This window comes from Argiope bruennichi, chromosome 5, assembly GCF_947563725.1.
Source record: "Argiope bruennichi chromosome 5, qqArgBrue1.1, whole genome shotgun sequence".
Lineage (NCBI taxonomy): Eukaryota > Metazoa > Arthropoda > Arachnida > Araneae > Araneidae > Argiope > Argiope bruennichi.
In genome coordinates this window covers 1547798-1566846 of record NC_079155.1, presented here as the reverse complement: position 1 = coordinate 1566846, position 19049 = coordinate 1547798, and the positions used below count along the sequence as shown (strand labels likewise).

General features: G+C 31.6%; 1 protein-coding gene across 3 annotated transcripts in view; it reads right to left on the bottom strand.

Annotated features, from left to right (window-relative positions):
* The window catches only part of LOC129968516 (retinol dehydrogenase 12-like), a 49166-nt gene extending 30398 nt beyond the window's left edge, over positions 1–18768 (bottom strand). Inside the window, exon 1 of one of the 3 annotated variants that reach the window (XM_056082486.1) lies at positions 18613–18768. The gene's annotated coding sequence lies outside the window, so the exon portion shown is untranslated. Of the gene's footprint in view, positions 1–2374; positions 2516–2558; positions 2712–18612 lie in introns of those variants that run through there. The other 2 variants (XM_056082485.1, XM_056082487.1) reach the window with 2 other exon arrangements.
* Positions 18769–19049: the final 281 nt, after the last annotated feature.

Below are 19049 nucleotides of genomic sequence, written 5' to 3'. Positions count from 1 at the left end.
TATTATACTTTTTAATGAATAAAATGAGTTCATGTTCGGCAAATTATTTTAATAAAAGTGGATGGTAATAACTTTAATAAAGGAATTTATTTTCGTAAATTTATTGACTGCAATATTTTATTCTGATGAATTGTATTTATTTTTTTCTTTTAGAATTTCTAGTGATTTTTCGATTTTACAGGAGTTAGTAAATTCGTCCAACTTTCTCAGGGATCTGAATTTATTATTTTGATATTCATTTATTAATCAAAGAAATACTTTTTAAAGAATAATTATTAAAATAATTTTTATTTATTTCATTGTTATTCCATATTTTTTAAGATATTCAATTTTTATTGGTGAGAATAAGGATTCTTTTGTTTGCTGTTTCCATGCAAATGCAGTTAATAATTGTACTTAAAAAAAAAATTTAAATAAAAAAAATCCCTTTAGTTTAAACTGTTAAATGCAGTTATTAAAATTCTGTTGGTTTGATCATGTTAAAATTAGCTTTTCTTCTCTTAAAATAATACAAAATATCGTTACTTAACTAACTGGACCTCCTATCGCCATTTTGGAAATTTTAGAAGAGGTAAAAGCAACTGAATTTTTCGCATCTAACTTGTAATTTTTCGCAGTTAGCTTGAATATGCTGTTTAATGTCACACCAGATAAAAAAAAAAAGCGGAAGAAGAAATCTAAAATATTTGCTACAAGTGTGATGGTGGTGTTACTTGTTAATCGATGTAAGATGGCCCAAATTGTGGCAATAGTAATAAACACCCTTATTTGATCGTTGCGGATAAATCAAGGAAAACAGAAATAAAAAAACTGAAGGAAAAATGGTGAAAGTGTAATATCAAATATACTATCTATAACTAAAAATTTTTCTTAATAATTAATCGTTCCATTGTATCTGCACTTTTTTCAAATTTATTTTGTTTATTTATTTACTGGATTTCATTTCACTCCCTTTTCAGCCAACATTCCGGATCAAAACTGGGGAGAAAAAAAAACACACACCCCACCGAATAACTTTAGCTTGGTTTCAGAAAAGAACCCATATTGATATTCATTTTTTAACAAAATTTATTTGCACTATTTTAATTACAATAAATGAAGCACTTTTGCAATTTAGCGAGATTTCACGGAGACAAATATATTAAAAAGTCAATAAAAAAGAAGGAAAAAAAAACTTAATTTAACGGAAAAGATTGCATAAAGAAAAATGAACAACCGCTGTTTTGCTTATTTGTATGAGTATTGTTTTATACTAATATGCAGTTAGTAGACTAGCAATATATTTAAGCAAACGCCAGTATCTTCAGCCGTCGGAGGCAATGCTTTATATCAATAATGATGGAGCATATTCGTTTCTTTTCATTCTTTTTTCTTTTTCGTTTTTTTTTTCAGGAACTTTTTTAAATAACATTACAAGAATGGAATTTATAATTTATTCGAAACTAAAAAATAATTGAGATATTCAATAGCTTACGAATTAATTCGAATACACTGTTCTTAATAAATAATTTTTGCACATTAACGGTGACTCATTAAGACCATTAAATGTTTAAAAAAGAATCGTGCTTTTGAAAGAAAATATTCCAATACAACAATTTACATTTTATCACAGAAATATTCTGATCAAAACTTAAGAAATTTTTGAAACTTACAAAGAACATTTTTACAAAGAATTAATAGACCCTGGTATTCATTTGGAAAAAATGCTCAAGTTGTTCAGCCAGTAAATAACATATACTCTAATGTCTTAACAAATACTTTAATATCAGCATAATTAAAACATATTCTGGTGTACTTATTTTCCGCCTTTAAAATTATATTTCATCTTACTTATTTCGACCACTGGTCTAAAATTGTAGTATCTTATTATTATTACAATTTACATTTTGTACTTTGGGGCACAAGGGGATGTAAGGCAGGGCAAACTCGTTTGGTAATTAATAATTCATACCTATAATAGTATAGCATGTCACGTAAATAAAAAAAAATTAAAAAGAATTGTATTATATCGAGTTGATATTAATCTTTATAACACAGAAATTTTGATTTTAACTTTATATATTCTATGTATAGTATAAGTTGTGAAAGAAAATCTTCTAGAAGATGATTATTTTCAATTTTAGCAAATTAATGTTAATTCAATTAATATATATGTGTGTATGGAAGAATCATTTGCAAGTAAAAAACGGTACAAACGGTTATTTTCAAAATCAGAAGAAATTCAAAACGCCTGTGGCCATTTTTGTAAAATACTTTTCAGAAAAGTCGTAACTAGAAGAAGAAAAAAAATCTAACAATTTAATAAAACCGAGCCTTGTAAATTTTAAATGATCCATCATAAAAAGATACTAACGTTAAAATAATGAACACTCACCAAAATAAAACAAGTTAAAAAACAGAACTGCATTCCTAAAAATATTTGCATTCAGTGGATTCGAAGTTAACAACAAAAAAAAATTCATTTGAAAGCCCAAGCTAAGAGCAAATGTCGCATAGTTCCCAACGGTTGCCTATTGGCAGTTCTCCAAAAAGTGTTTACGACAACAAAAAACACCTACCTAAAGGAAATTCGTCATTAGTTCACGAAAAGCAGAATAACTGACTCTTGTAAGTGAGATCATGCTTCTATAATGCTTTAATTTCCTTCTGTCTTAGCGCGCTCTTATCCTCGAAAACTTGGCAGGATTCTTTTTTTTTTTTTTATTATTACGAAGTCGACACTAGCGCCTCTACACATTGATGTCTAGCGGTATCCATGGCAATGAGCAGACTATCAGGGAACATCGTTCGCTGGATGCACAAGCCGGGAGGAACGTGGCGTTTGTTGACATTTCAGGGGAGGGCAAATAATGAAAACTGTTACCATAACAATTGTTATTTTTTAATGTTTACCCTTGTTAGATTACATCACTTTTAATTACAAGTAGTTAAAGTCAAATGACATGGATTTTGCCTCACCGTTCTAAATAATTTCGAATTTTATTTAGAACAAACTATATCATGCCAAGTTTTAAAATGGTAACTAAAAATAAACGAGAAAAATGTCATTTAAAAAATTCCTTCCAATTTATAACACACAAAATGCGTATCATTAAAGTCGCAATCTTCCTCTATCGTTGAATTTTTATCGTTCGTGCAATATCGACGGAGAGGAGAATAGTTTTTAAATTCGTCGAAAAGCCGACGACTCTGGCAAGGAGAAAGATTTATTGACTCAAACAATCATAATTACATAGCATTTCATGATTCTTAAATGAAAAATAAGCATTTTCTAAGATTATCTCATTTTTCGTTTGCTCACTGATATTCTACTAAACATCTCAGAGAACTTCTTCTTGGATATTGTTACATTTCGACTCAAACTCTTTTCGGATATCCTGGAGTGCACAATTTACATGGCTTTCTTTTTTTTCATATATGAATTTTTTAAAACGAATCTTAACCTAACGTAAGATTGTTTTAGAAGAAGAAGCAGTCCTTCTGTCGGACTTTGAATCTATAATGAAACTCGAGCTGGAACACGGCAATCCACAGAACACAATTGAGGCAAAAAAAAACAAAAAAACATTACGCTTTTCTAATGATCACAGCTTTACTGCGCCGACTGAAATGCTAGTGCTATGAACAATGGAAGAGATTGTTTCCACTCGCGCATCTGACCATCTCTCCAAGCCCGCTCTCTAAAAAACATCCAGTGCATCTGCCTCACTCGGTGTGTTATCGGAAGTGAATGGTTAAGTAATAACATGGCTCGAATGAGTTGGTACTGTCCTGAATTTCAGCTTTTAGCCTCAGAGCTTGCAGCGTCGCAGGCGAAAGTTCAAGAAATATGACCACTTTGTAATAGTGAAAATATAAGGGCAGAACTCTTCTTCAAAAGAAAAAAAAAAAGCAACAGCAAATGCAATAGATCCAGAATTAGGCTAATAAAGTTAACAGTTTTAAATGATGATATTGAGTATTCTGACAAAAAATATAACCCATCATTGTTTTCTCATCCCTGAAATTCATGCACTCGTCTCCGTTTGAGTTTAGTTTAGCTTAGTTATATTAACGTACCGTTTTAAAACAACACTACCGCTATTTTGAGACGGACCTCGTAATTTGGACCCGCGGTCGGATGACGAGGAAGACACCTGAGCTGGCACTCTCTAAACTTCCACACCACGCCACCGGGAGGACATGTGGCCCCGATGGATTGAATGTGCACCAGACCCGGTTCTTCGGTGGAATCTGGTGTCGAACCTGAAAATGTCTCCGTCTGAGTCGTAATTTGTAAATCTCTTCTAGTATCAGTTTTCGGACACATGCTTAAAAGAGTGAAATGCAAATCTATGGAACACCATACTTTTTGCTTGTTGCAATAGTTATGAAGAATATTTTTGTTCTTACTAAAAAAGCTTACTCATACATTGTGAAATCTTAAAATTTTCAGCTTTTCCCAAAGCATGCAATTACATTACTAATTTATTGCTTTTAAATCCCTCAATCATTTTCATTTCTTTCATTGCTCCCTGTCTTCAAAAGAAAGGTAAGTCAACCATCTGACTCCCCGACCCGCCACGAAGGCACACAGATTTAAACCATAAGGCTGCATGACCGGACCGCCGCAACAGCAACACTGGCGGGAACTGTGGTTGAGTCCTAAGGGCTCACCACAGGAGGGTTGTCAACCGGGGGAGGGTTCCTTCGGGGAGGGTTGTCACCGGCCACGGTACAACCCTCCCCGAAGGAAGTACGTCCCGTCATTGATGGGAGGAGTCAGATCTCCCACCTATTTGTGTACCTACCCTCCAGGGTGGCGAGATCCAACCACCAAGCCGGAAGCATCTCATCCTCATTTAGAGGTGTCCCCCGGGGGATCAGAAGAAAGGTAAGAAAAAAATTGAGTTGTACTAGATTTTTCCCTACCTGAAGTGTGCGCATGCTCACCACTATTAATCACAGTCAAGTATCATCCAATGCAATATTACTACATTTAAGGGATGTAATACACCTTCCTTCGTGTAGTCCGCTCGAACTGTACTTTGGCATAAAAGACTACACCGGCAATTTAACTGCATGCATAACACAAAAAATAATAGGCTATCCGAAAAATTCCGCTATTTTTCTCTCAGAGTAAGGGGTGGAGTCGCTGTAACTTCGCCAATTGATAGCCTTTAGAGAGCTTTCTGGTTCGAAAAGCGAACTTTTATTAAAAGGTTTATTACTATGAGAGGAAAAATTGAAAAAAGCAAAGTTATTGACCAATATATAAGCTGTTGAGTGTTATGACAGTTTCATTATATTAAGGGAATTAGAAAATCAAGAGTATGGGAATATATTTATTATTATTATTATTATTATTTTAATTTGAGCAAAATGTTTGTAATTCCGGTTAAACACAGTTGCATAAAAGAAAAAGTGAGACATCATTTTCAGACCGATATATGCATTATGTTTTGAAAAATTCAATTTTGCTGCAAAAAATAGAGTCGAAGAAAAAAGTATTTTTAGCACTTTTCGAATTCGAGGACAGAAAAAAAAAATATACTTCAAAAACTATTGTTCTATGATTTTAGAAAGTGTTTTGATGATCAATTTTCACAAAAGAAAAGATTTGTTGAAAATTAAATTTGAAGTTAACATTTTCTCTTAATTATTAAAACTGAATTCATTTTCTAAATGATGACGCTCGTAATAAACGCTAGTATTTAATGTTTTTAAGAGCCGATCGCCACAATTATTATTGTTTTTTTATGTTAAATTTCCACCATATTTTTTGAAAAATTGATCATTATGATATCTAAAATCTTAAAAAAAAATTAATAAATAAAAAATATAATAAATAAAAAAATTAAATTTAAATTCTTTTTTTAGTCCACATATTTGGACAGACAGAATAGTACGTAAAGACAATATTGTTTTTCTAGATAAAGTTGAATTTAAAGAAATAAAGATTTGAAATTTTTGTCAAATATTTTTTATCGTATGCCATATGCTAAACTGGAATTATAAAATTTCGTTCGAATGGAAAAAAATTAAATTATTTTCGCAAATTTATGTTTTTTTATATATATTTAATCCTGTCATGTATAAGCTATCTTAACGTTCGGCAGCTCCTGAATACGCATTTTCCTATCTTTAACTTTCACATTAAAATTTTTCCTCTCTGATAAATAGCCTTTTATTTAAATGTGGAAAACCAATGGTGCGCCTCCCCTCCCCTTCATCCCTTATTTAGTCCAAATGCAATCATAGCTGTCTGTTTTTGACTGCCTAGTCAAACATTAAAACAATAAAATTGCTATCATAAACGTTTTCCACATTTTGGACTATGATAATCGATTAAACTTGTTATTAGTGAATTACTAACTTGGCTCCTTTTTTTTTTTTCATTTTGTATTTTTTATTGCATTTAAGTAATGTTTTGTTCATTAACAATTTAAAAAGTGGAAATTTGAAAAACACCAATTTTAACAGAAACGTGACAATTTTTTAAAATCATGTATCCAATATCTGTCGCTTGATGCGATCATTTCGGCAATTGAGAATTTTGATGACAACAACCGAACTGGATAAAAATCAGCGATGTTTTGATCCCATCAAAGGATCCCCATGGAATGAAAATGCGCTTCTCAGGGTCGTCTATAATTTATTTTAAAAATAACAATAAAAAAAATCAAAATTCTAGGGAATTATTCCTTAGCAGTTTATTTATATACATATCGTACTGATTTCTTAAAGATTCGTTGAACGATGCCGCATTTCAAAATATCAATAGTTTAATTTATTTCGGCCTTCTTGGAGATATTCTGCTCAATATTTATCCCCGTTGGAATCATCAACTTTTAATTTTTCGTCTTTCTCGCAAAAAATTCCTGATTAAAAAAAAAAGTTGTTAAATTTCCATCTCTACTGCAGCATTGCATAAACTCCATTTAGCTAATATTTCAAACGTGTTTAGAATTTCAGCTTTCCTTTAAAGATACAAATCTTTCTTTTAATGTCTGTTTTGCTTCAATGGCAAACAAAAATGTTTTATGGCTGTGCTATATATGTGAGGCCAGTCTCAGCAGCGGAGCTATCTCTATAAACCAACCATCCTAACCGCTCTGGTACAAATACAGAGAATGTGAGCCCTATCCTAAAGGAGAAGTGACACACAGATATTTCCTTACAAGCAGAGTAAGAAATTCCATGGCCTTAACCAATTTCTTAACATTGATTGAAAATGAAGGATCGTTCCATTCTCTACATCAAACTACTGTTCGTCAACGGATTCTGAGACGACCACATTTCTACGACTCCATCTCATTAAGGGGTGGGTGAGACGCGAAACGATGAGTGCATTTCCGATATTCCCTTTGACCTTGGATTTTCCCCTATTAGATACTAGTAAATGTAAACATCTCCTCCTTTCATCTTTCCTTTCAACCCTATTTTGACGAATTAAACCCATCCTAACGCATGCGCAAAAACGCGGAGGGTTTTACAATCCGTCGCTGAACAGTATGTAGTGATCACACTAAACGAATTTCTTGTGCACGTTTGAATACGTCGAATGGAGAAGGTTTCGAAAACGGAGAATTTTGATAAGATAAAGCGAATGATAACGTTAACAACGATCATGTTAAGAGGCGACCATCGCAGTGGAAAATTTTGCATTAAAAAAAAAAAACTACCCTTTAGACATTTTTCCGAGAGACCTTTAATGACAGACTTTCGTACTGTCTTGAGATAAAGAATGCAGTGAATGTTTCAACAATTAAATAATTATGATAATAATTAGAATATCAATATTGAATAATTATAAAATTTAAACTATTCATATGGCAATATACTTATTTGAATTAAATTACAGTAAATATTAAATTTTAAATTATGTATTCAGCAAATCTTTTTTTATCCATTTTAAAAACTCAAATATCAAGAATTTTTTTGAAATTCATATGATATGTATACTAAATACTTTACGTTTACTAGCACCGTAATCTACTGGAATTGTTTCCCAAGGCACAATTTACGATTTTATAGGCATACTAGCCGCCTTTGGCGACCAGCCGGTTCGCCAATCTTAATGTTCGTTTAAATTTTAATAATTAAATAGGTTTAACCGGAGTTTAACCCCCTTCTTCGCCAAGTTGCGATAACGCACCAAAGCTGGCAATCTTTATTATGCACTATAATTGAACATCTGCTTCTTTGCTTTTGAACATTTCGCAAGGCCGTTGTTTGCGATTTTTAAAAATTTCGCCAAGCAGGGGATAAAACTTCGGTCGTACCATTAAACATTTTACGCAATTCCAACTTTAATAGATTCTTCAGCAAAATATTTTAAAACTTCAAATTTTGATAGTCATATAATTCACTCATAATATTATAAAGGCCTTCAGTTATTGCGTGATATATATCTCTCTAATTTTCTGTTACCCCTCGTAGAAATTATGCTTTAAATTACAGTGTAAATGATTAATCTGCAATTAATATAATATTTTTTACTGAAACAAAGCATTTTTTTTAATAATATGATTACTGATAATAGAGTCACTGCGCGTTTAAACTTTATGGTCACTAAAGAATATCTTTCTTAATTTATGTAATATCTCAAGAATTTGTCAACAAAAATTTCTCAGATTCATCATGAACAGATCGATTCATTAACAATGTTTAATTTTAAATGCATCAAACACTAAGAAAATAAAATGAATCGTTTAAAATAATCGGTCGAAAACAGGTTTAAAAAAATCTACTTAAAAAACGATGTACTTAAAACTATAAGCATATACAAAAAATATATAACTAACATAAATACATTTTACTTACAAAAGCATGCAACTAACCTAAAAATAATTTAAATCGTCCGTTGGTTGTCATGCCAACAATCAGAACAATGCGCATGCGTGGATTTTCTTCGCCAGTTACGTCAACGCAAATGCGTAAATTTTTCTACGCCAGTTGGGGTAACGCTATGCAGATTAGACATTTTTAATTTCCTTTATTCTGTGTTATTTTAATTCAAAAGTACTTCAGAATGAATGTGAAACATGGATTAATTAACAATGTTTAATTTTAAATGCATAAAACATTAAGAAAATAAACAGAATCGTTTGAAATAATCCGTCGAAAAATGTTAACCCTAGCCTAATTACTGTTGGGAGAAAAAAACAACTGATGCCTTACTTATTTGGCGATGGAGAAAATGGAAGATTTTTTTGGCGGAAAAGTTGGCGTTGGGAAAAATGAAAGATTTTTTTGGCGGGAAAGTTAGTTTTTAATTAATAATGGACTACCCCTAACATTTAGGGGGATGAAAAATAGATGTTGGCCGATTCTCATAGATACCGGATAAGTACAAAAAATTTCATCAAAATCGGTCAAGCCGTTACGGAGGAGTATGGCAACGAAAACTGTGACACGAGAATTTTATATATTAGATTGTTACCTCTATTTATCTTTAAATATAAAGTTCCCCATTTTTCGGACTTTTTCCTCTCCATATTAGACGAAAAGCTCCACTTTAAGAAAATGGACACCTAAAGTTCTGCGGGAAGTACTACTGGAAAAACTTGTGCAAATTATCGAGCGAATATATGATGCATGGATGGTTGAGCTAAGTAACTTTATTAAATAGACTTCCTTAGAAATTTGCAAAGATCTATTCTGCTTTGACTTTATTCATTGAATTGAACATTTCTTTTGGATCTTGCGTTTGCATAAAAAAAAAAGTGCATCATCAAAAAATCATGATTTTAAAATTGCTTTTTAGCAGTTCCTCTTTTCCATCTGTACTTAAATTTAAAAAAAGGAAAGGTGTCATTGAAGTATTCATTGAAACAATATTATGGCAATAAACCACAAGCAAGTTATTGAAAATAAAATCTTAAAGAGTGGGCAGAATGTATAATATTAACCTCCTTACACGGGGAAACAGCTCAAGTTCTTTTATCTTTTCAGAAAAAAAAGAAAAAAAAAAAACTGAATCTTGAGCGAAATCAATCTTTACATTTTCAAACTGATGCTCTGACACAATTTTGATGACAATAGGAGTTCTCTTTAATGAACATTTGTTTTGTCATTTTCTTTCAATGTTGGAAAAATTATTGAAAATTGAAGAATTGCTAGTAAAGCAGTTTTTAATTTTCATTTCTACCCTTTGATGTTTTGAATTTTATTGTTTCACTCGTATCTTCTTTATTCCGAGATAATATTGTGGGGAATGGCAACGACCAGCATTGATATGTGAAATATGTTTATTGAGATGAAAGGACAAAGGACAGAACATCACTAATGTAGAACATAAAAAGATACATGAGCTGCAGTCTCACTGCCCAACTCTCGTCTGCCAATAATGGCGGGAAAGCATCACGTGATTAATGACGCAAGATACAGGATGTGAGATCTGTTAGCAGTTCCCACAATATTTTAATTTAATTTGTTCTTTAACTTCTTTCAGATGCTTCCAAAGATTTCATACTCCACTTTTCATACCATTTTTTTTTAGTTTTATTTTAATGTGTACAGTTTTATAAGAGTGGGGTCAAAATTAATTTTAAAAACAACGATATTCATGAAGACTCTGAAATATAAAAAAAATTAAAGAAAGAATGAAAATGAATAGATAGAGTAATATCACATATTCTTAATCAATTGAAACAGTGATTTGCAGCGAGAGAGAGAGAGAGAGAGAGATGGATTACCAAATCTTACAGTTCGAAATGACAAACCAATTACTTTTTTCCTTGAAAGACAAATTTTGATTTATGTAATCTCAGACAGAGGGGAGAAAATCTACTTTCACTTTGAAAATAGATATTTACTTCTGATAATATCTAATGTTCGTAATTAATATCAGTTTTTGTTCAAATTTGCCATTTATTATCAAAATATAGCAGATCATTTCAGGACTATTTTAACTCGCGGATTGTTATTTTGAAGCTCTTACTGTACTTTCAAGTAAATTGTTCTGAAATTTATAAAATAAAATCCATTTCATTATTTTAAGAAACATCTAAAAAATAATTTAAAATTTAGAATCCCTAATGAATTCAATGCATTTAAAATTTTCAAAAACAGATCTTTTGCACTGACGCAATAAAGTTCTTGCATCGATCGGTAGAGAAATTAAGCTTTTAATCTAAATCCTTCCGTTCAGTGTCTAGGATTTCATCATTCTTTTACAACGAACAGGAATTTTTAATAAACTTCGCAAGTGAGAATTGCAAAATATTCCCTGAAATAGGGCGAAACTTAGTCGAATGCCATGCTTTTGTTATAAAGGTGAAAATTCTTTAATAAGATGAAAAATTCTCAGAATCTATGGAATATCATAAAATTTTGTAGTAAAATTAGCAAAAAAAGAAAAAGAAAAAAAAAGAAAAAAAAAAAAAAAGAAGAAGAAGAAGAAGAAGAAAGAAAGAAAAATTCAGACGGCATATGGAGATTAACTAGGTTGTAATCATTTGTTTCACTAAATCTGCGTTTTGATACTAGGTTAGCGGTATTTTGATACAAACCTCGTAATTGTGAATAATTGGAGTATGCATATATATCCACATGAGGCTTGTAGCATACTTTCGGAATTTGCACAAATGCGCCAGCTGTTTCATATAATAATTAAAATAGTATTTTAGGAATTTCATGGAACTATCGGATGGTCATACATGGGAACTATCGGATTTAAAAATCAGTTCTATCTTTAACATTATCCGTTTTGTTCTTAAATTGGAGAAGAAGGAGCAAATGTTAGAATTTTATTTCTATTCTTTGATTTCCGACGTAGTATAGGAGACAGTTCTTTCTTGTGCTTAGCTGTAGAAGAAAAGAGATTTGTATTCAGTATTTCAAAGCTCTAAACAAAACTAACTAGTAGACGGCATTTTGTATCTTAGAATAGGCAGTCTTCATCCCTAGTTTCGATGCTGCAACTTTGAATTTTGAAAAGAAAAGAAAAAGAAAAAGAATATTTCCAGTTCAATTTATGGAACAGTAGCACATCAGGTGTTTCACAGGATACCGTGAATAGAGTTATAGAGAGACTGGTATTCCACCACCCATTCTTTGTTATATTTTACGCCACCAATTACATCTGAAATCGTAACACATATTACAAACAACAGCAAATGAAGCCACATGGCAGTAATATGCGACTCGTTCTTAGCCACGTCCTGCAAGAAGCAATGAAGAGCAACGACTTTGTTAAAAGTAACTCCCGTAAATTTAAAAAAAAAAAAAACTTTATAGTACATTTTTTTAAATAACCGAAACAAATTAAAAATATTTTTGCTTTTTATGAGGTATTGTTTATTTTAATTTTCTTATATATGTACAGATTTAATTTTCTCATACATGGAATATAGAAAACTTATAGGAATCGGAAAGAAAAAAAAATCGAATTATCCACTTTTTAGATTTTTCTGAGTTTGAAAAATGCATTTCTGGCATCATATATACTTTTCTGTCTGTGTCAAAGATAATTAAACAACGCTTGAATTAGAAGGATGGAATTTGGTGTTTACATCCATTTCGTAGGTTTCTATCAAATTTTGAGCGAAATTCATTCATAGGAAATATGACTGCTTGAATATAAATTAACAAGATAATTACAAAACAAAGAGAGCTAGATATATAAAATTTGGTACAACAATTTAACATCTAAAATGTAGATATCTATCAAATTTGGAACCAAAAAAATTTGTCACGGATTGACTTCCTCAGGTGTGTAAACGCGATGACTGCAGAGACACTTGAAAATTGTTGTTCTGCATTATTGTGATTCTGCGTCTCTATGACAAATTTTGGTTTCACTCGGTTGGAAACAACATTTTAAAACAAAAATTCGATTTTCGGGCACCTATTCTAAATGCCAAGGATTAATCATAAAAATAAAAAAAAATCGCCTAGAATCGCACGATAGATTCAATAAAAATGTCAAATTCAAGGCAAAGATCGCAACTATTGTATGCCAATGCCATGTAATGAATTCGCGGCATTTCCGAAGACCTACAATTTTATGTGGGGGAAGGCGATAATATCTTAATCAGAGAGTGCGTGAGAAAGTTTTGGATAGACCAGTCCGGCTGATTATTGATGTGATTCTGAAATATTTCTTTTTTTATAAAGGAGATTATTTTGAAATTTCTCTCTCGACCATTGATTTTTGACTCTATTGTTCTACAATTTTCACTGATAACTGTTCGGCCAAATATTTGTTCAGTGGTTTTATATGAATAAAAATTTATAAAGTATTAAATAAAATTCTGAATTTCCTACTAAAATATGTGCATGCTATATTTCAAACAGAAATCAAAATCCTTTCTAAAAGATACTTAACAAGTAGATGATATTGTTCTCTGTTTCAAAATAGTGTGGCATCAGTGGCATTGTGAAAAAGCCTCTCCGGGATAGGGATCGGTTCATTCCAGTTCGAAACTGATTCCTCTAAACTTCTTGAATTTGAAAAGGGTGCATACTAAACTAGAGTCGAGAAATAAAGCTTGAAAGTACAGCCTAACAATCAGGATGCTTTACAATTACCGTACAATCATAACTGAATCATAAATTTATACTCTCTCTTATTTTGATAATCTCTTATTTCATCAAGAATTCAATTGACGTAACTGTATTAATTAGTCTCGACTGATACCATTACCTGTACTTTGGCAACGAAATTTTGTGAAAATGGCTCAATTATTCAGGGCTCTGTCCAAATTTTATTTTGCGATATTTCTCAAGGGGGAGCTGGCAGATGATCCCTGACGCTGCATCTATGGGTCATGAGCTTTTATGCGAAACAAAAATGGGCGAAATCTGTACATTCTATATTTTATTCAAGGATTATGACTGAAAATTCCATCAAGGTTTTTTTTTTTTTTTTTTTTTTTTTTTTTTAACCTCGAAGAATGTAAAGTAATGTTTTTGATATTTTTCTTGAAAATGGGCGGTGGTTAAGGATTGCAATACCGGTATACCGGGATACCGAATACCGGTATTTTGAACCATTTGTACAATTTTGAAATACCGGTATTCATAAGTTTAAATACCGGTTTTTCGGTATTTACTAGAAATTTTTTAAATTGTCTTATAATTGTTTAAATTGTTCAGGGATCGCCAACATAGAAAAATAGTATACATTTTTGTTTTTATGTCACCCTAAAGGGAGAAATTATTAGACTGTGAATACAAAATTGCATCGTACAATCAAGAGAAGTGATAAAATACTGTACGACAATGGATTGTAAAATCCTCCACCTTTTGCGCATGCGTTAGTATGGGTTTAATTCGACAAAATAGGAGGAAAGGCGATGAAAGGAGATGTTTAGGAGGAGATTCTAAAACACGTTGGAACAGTTTACTCCTAATGGTGGAACGATTTTTGAAACTGAGAAATCCAATCTAAAAAGCAATAATCGACTTAAACCAGCAAATTAATTTTTCAGATAGTGAATTCGACTTAATATCCAGAACAGGTTGTTATAACTTAATATAAACTTAATATTAAAACTGGCTGTTGAGGCATTATATAGGAGAGATTCTAATTTATTAACAGCTAATGCAACAATAAATTTCATGTTGCAGTCACTGAAAGAACAACACACATCACTATTTGAAAAATTATATATTACATTGAAAAATCGCACAGAAGAAAGGCATATCGAAATAGAAAATGTCTTACGGTATTTACATAATTATAATGATTTTAAAAATGAAAAAGAAGAAAAGAGACTAATCAATTCAAATCTGATCAAGTTTATAGTAATTTTTTAAAAAAAATTTTTTCCCACAAACCTATCCACATTCAGAAGAATTCGGTACAGTTATCGGAGATTATGATGGCACTAATGTGGAAGGAATTGTCTCTTGAACAAAAATTAAAATTAGCGATAAAAAATTCAACAAACCAAAATACAATACAGAAATCAGATATATCCAAAACCATCCGATGAGTAATCGATTTATTTCAAGATGAGGTATTTGGAGGTAAATATTTGGAAAAAGTATATCGTAAATTGCTAACCGTACCACCAACTATTATAGATGCCGAAAGAGCGTTTTCGACAGCTGATAATTTTTGCACAAAATTACATTCCGTCTTAATGACAGTACAATTGATGCATTATGTTTTTAAGATCACATTAAAAAAATTTGCAATAGTACCACAGACAGAATAGTGATGTTAACACTTTTTTGTTTATCTAAACATTATCGCTAGGCTCTCCGCTGAACACTCTATACACTTTCAGTGGGCCCCTCACATGTTGGTTTAAATGGTAATGAGATAGCGGATAACTTAGCTAAGACTGCCTCAGCTGACATATTTCATGGTAATGCAACACTAGCTTATTCTGAAATCTTCTCTATTAAAAAGGGGAGCCGAGTGCACTTTGGAAAGTCCCACCTTCTCAGCCTTGGTACTTTGGTAAGAGTCCCGGTTGGTGTCACCGTCTGAATATCTCTAGAAAACAGCAAACGGCTCTCTCTCGTTTTTTCAGTGGACACACCACATCCCTCACCTTCCAACACGGACGGAGGATCTTTGCTGAATGTCCTTGGTGCAAGGCAGATCAAGCCTCCCCCATTCATACGGTTTCAACCTTCCCCATTCAAAATTTTACGATTTTTGAGATTTTAAGGAATTTGCTATTGTTTTTGGACTTTTTAGAGATCTTTGGTCTCATGAAGGTGGTATAGCGCAGCTATAGCACCTTGGATCAGAAACAACAACAACACTTTTTTGTGATTGAAATAAAAAAGATGTTCCTTTACTTTTTTGTGATTTTATAAATTATAACAGTATATATACTGTTATAATTTATAAGTTGCAAATTATTTTGTGATATTTACATTCTCTAATAAAATTAAGATACACCCGTGTACACCCGTGTGTAAATAAAACAAAGATACACCCGTGCTTTCTTTCTTTTCCTAAAATTTCGAATACCGTTATTAAAACCGGTATCCCGGTTTTAAGATCTAAAAAATACCGAATACCGGTATTGAACTTTTGGTCCAGTATTGCAATCCCTAGCGGTGGTTGAGAGCAAAGTATCATTCATAAGGTATCTTGTGTTATCAGAAGTATCTCGTATCATTAAAAATTAAGGAAACCAGCTCAGTGATTTTGGCTTGAGGAATGGTTCTTTTATTTTACTAATTATTTTAAATATATAGAACAGTGGAAGGCTGACGTCGGAGATGCCTAGTATTTAATTCTTTCTCCAATTATAATAAGACAACAATCACAATGAGTTGAAATGTTTTTCATTTTCATTTTTGTTTTCAGGAAATCTTTTAAAGTGAATGTTGATGAAAAATCTGACTCATTTCAAATTTTGATGGGGAAATTTTTAAATGTCTACTAGAATGTAATATTTATATATAAAATAAGTAACTTGGGAAAATACTAAATACATAGACATAATTACGTGTCAATCTAATTATTACAGGTCATATTTACTTTGAGAGCAGGAAATCGTATTAGAAGGGAGAATTCATTGCAATAAATGGTGATAAGTTGGGTGGTAATGTTTTGTTAAAAAAAAGTTATATAGAGAATCAGGCGAAATAAATGCAGAGGGATTCAAAACCTTTAAACAAAAGATAGGTTCATAGATATAGAAATAAGTCATTTTTATTTCAGATCATCGGGTCGTACGTACAAAGAAAGGGCCAATTTGTGAGGAGTGGGGGGATTGCTTTTATGTAAATAAATAAAAAGAAGTAAAAGGAAAGACATAAATGGCAGAGAATCATGCACCAAATAAGGGTTCAAGACTAGTTTAATGGCATGATATTCAAAATAACGTAACAAAACTATTTTAGAAATACTGGCACTAGCTGTCGTACATCGCATGAGAGATACGATGACAGTTAGGATGCAGTATTAACAACAAACCCTTGGAATTAGCATCCATACGGAACGGCTCGACATGTTGTAGTTCACATGGAACTATTTTGTTGTGCTATTGTGAATTTATATTCTATTAAAACTTCGTTATTCAATTTATGATGAACATGTTTTTTGCTTTCATTACGGACACAGAATTCCCCATGGCAATGCGACTTCATTTCTGCACATCTGTCTGAGACATACAGAAATGCTCTGCTGTCTAAGGACTTTTGAATCATTCAGCCTACCAAACAAACGCATGCATCCAAACTCGAGAAAAGGTATGATACAAATAATTTTCAACCTTTTCAAAATGTTTTGAGAATAACGATCTTGAGGAAATCTCTTCTAACAGAATAAAAGGGCGTTTAAAAAAGAAAAGTAAGAAATTCTCAACGCTTTATCATTCAAAGCCGTAACAGTGTTCTCCCACCTGATTGCATTTATTCTTATCTAACGCTGAATAGAAATATCAGAGTCTAACAACGCCATTCGGTTATCACATGTTCACAAATAAAAGAAAAAAAAATTAATATTATTTTTGTTTTTAACTGTTTGAAAGAATACATTTTTTAACTAATTATCCTTCCGAAATGGAGAAAAAAAAATTTAAAATTTATTGAAATGAACGCAGGAAATGAGTTTATATCATACATCCAAAGATATAGAGCAAAACTTGACTGATTCGAAATAAAAATTCGTTTTATAAAAAAAATATTAAAAAAAAACAGCAATAAAAGAGGATCTGAAAATGAGTATAGCAAAGCAAAATGACATTTCTTAAACTTAAAATGGCAGCAAAAACTTTATTTCAATGTTTAATCTTTAATAAATTTTAAATAATAAGAAAAATAAATGATATCAGGAAGTAATCGTAATAAGTAAACAATAATGATAACAGAAAATAATTTAAATACTATTTTTAGAAGATTCAGAGCAATGACAAGAATTTTAATAAGCAAACGGCACTTTGAGCTCGGGAATCGAACTTCAGAATGCTGTCAAACAGCACCATCCATATCCAGCGTATTCATTTTTTTATTATTATTAAAGCGAGAATCTCTTCCTCCCCTACGTTTTGGATTAAATACGTTATGCGGAAGTAAATTTTTGAAACGAATGCGGGATCTTAAAAAATGTGCCCAGTTACTGTCACTGAAGGCACGAAGTACAGATGTATTTTATTACAAAATAAATTTTGAAATAAAAACATCCTTTTACAATTTTTTTATTTTAATTTTGACTGAGCTGAAATTGGAAGTATAGATTATATTTAAAATGATTTTGATAAGGGATCAGAGAAAAAAATCAAATTTTTTGTAAATTCCAAAGAAGAATTCTCGAATGAACCATGCTCCACTGTATATTAGAAATTAAAAAAAAAAAAAAAAAAAAAAAAAAAAACGAGCCTTTGAAACATTGCGAGAGTTTAGTGTACAAAAAAAAAAAAAAAAAAAAAAAGCTCTTTATTTTGTTTTATGCAACATCTACTTTATACGTATGTAACTCTTCTTATATGAGTGGTATGACTATCAAAATCTGAAGTTTAAAAATATTTTATTGAAGAAGCTATTAAGAGATAAAGTTTTGAAATAAAAATTTTAGCTGCCATTCATCCCAACTAGCCAGCTGGACGCGAAAGACGACTATTTATTAATAACATGAAGGCAAAACATTTTCTAGGATTCATTATTAATATAAAAATATTGTTTCACAACAATAATAACTGTTATAATCATTCTTACCGGAGTAGTTCTGCCCTCAAGTACGAATATCTCTTGTGTTGGTCTTGAATTATCGGGAAGTGATTTCTATTTTTATGCCCGTCGATTCGTAGTGAAAAAAAGGAGACAATCGCAGAAGATAACTGAGATACTGTTGTGATAATGACTCCTGCTTCGCGAATGGAAAAATCAGTTCAAAACGGGAGATGACGGGCCGTTTTGCCTGGCTTCGGATGTCTCTTGTGCTGCGAAATGGCTTTGCATTGTTCATCTCATACCTGCTGACCCCGTTTTGTCGGAGAGCAGTAAATTTTAAGCTGTGCGCAACGAACAGCGAGTCATTAGGTTCAGACAATGAGAAGAAAGAAGAAAAGAAAAGGGCTCTCTTCGTTTCTTTATTTTATTTGAAGTTTTGTAAAAAATGATTAGAATTTTGAAAAAACTTTCGGAGGAAACGC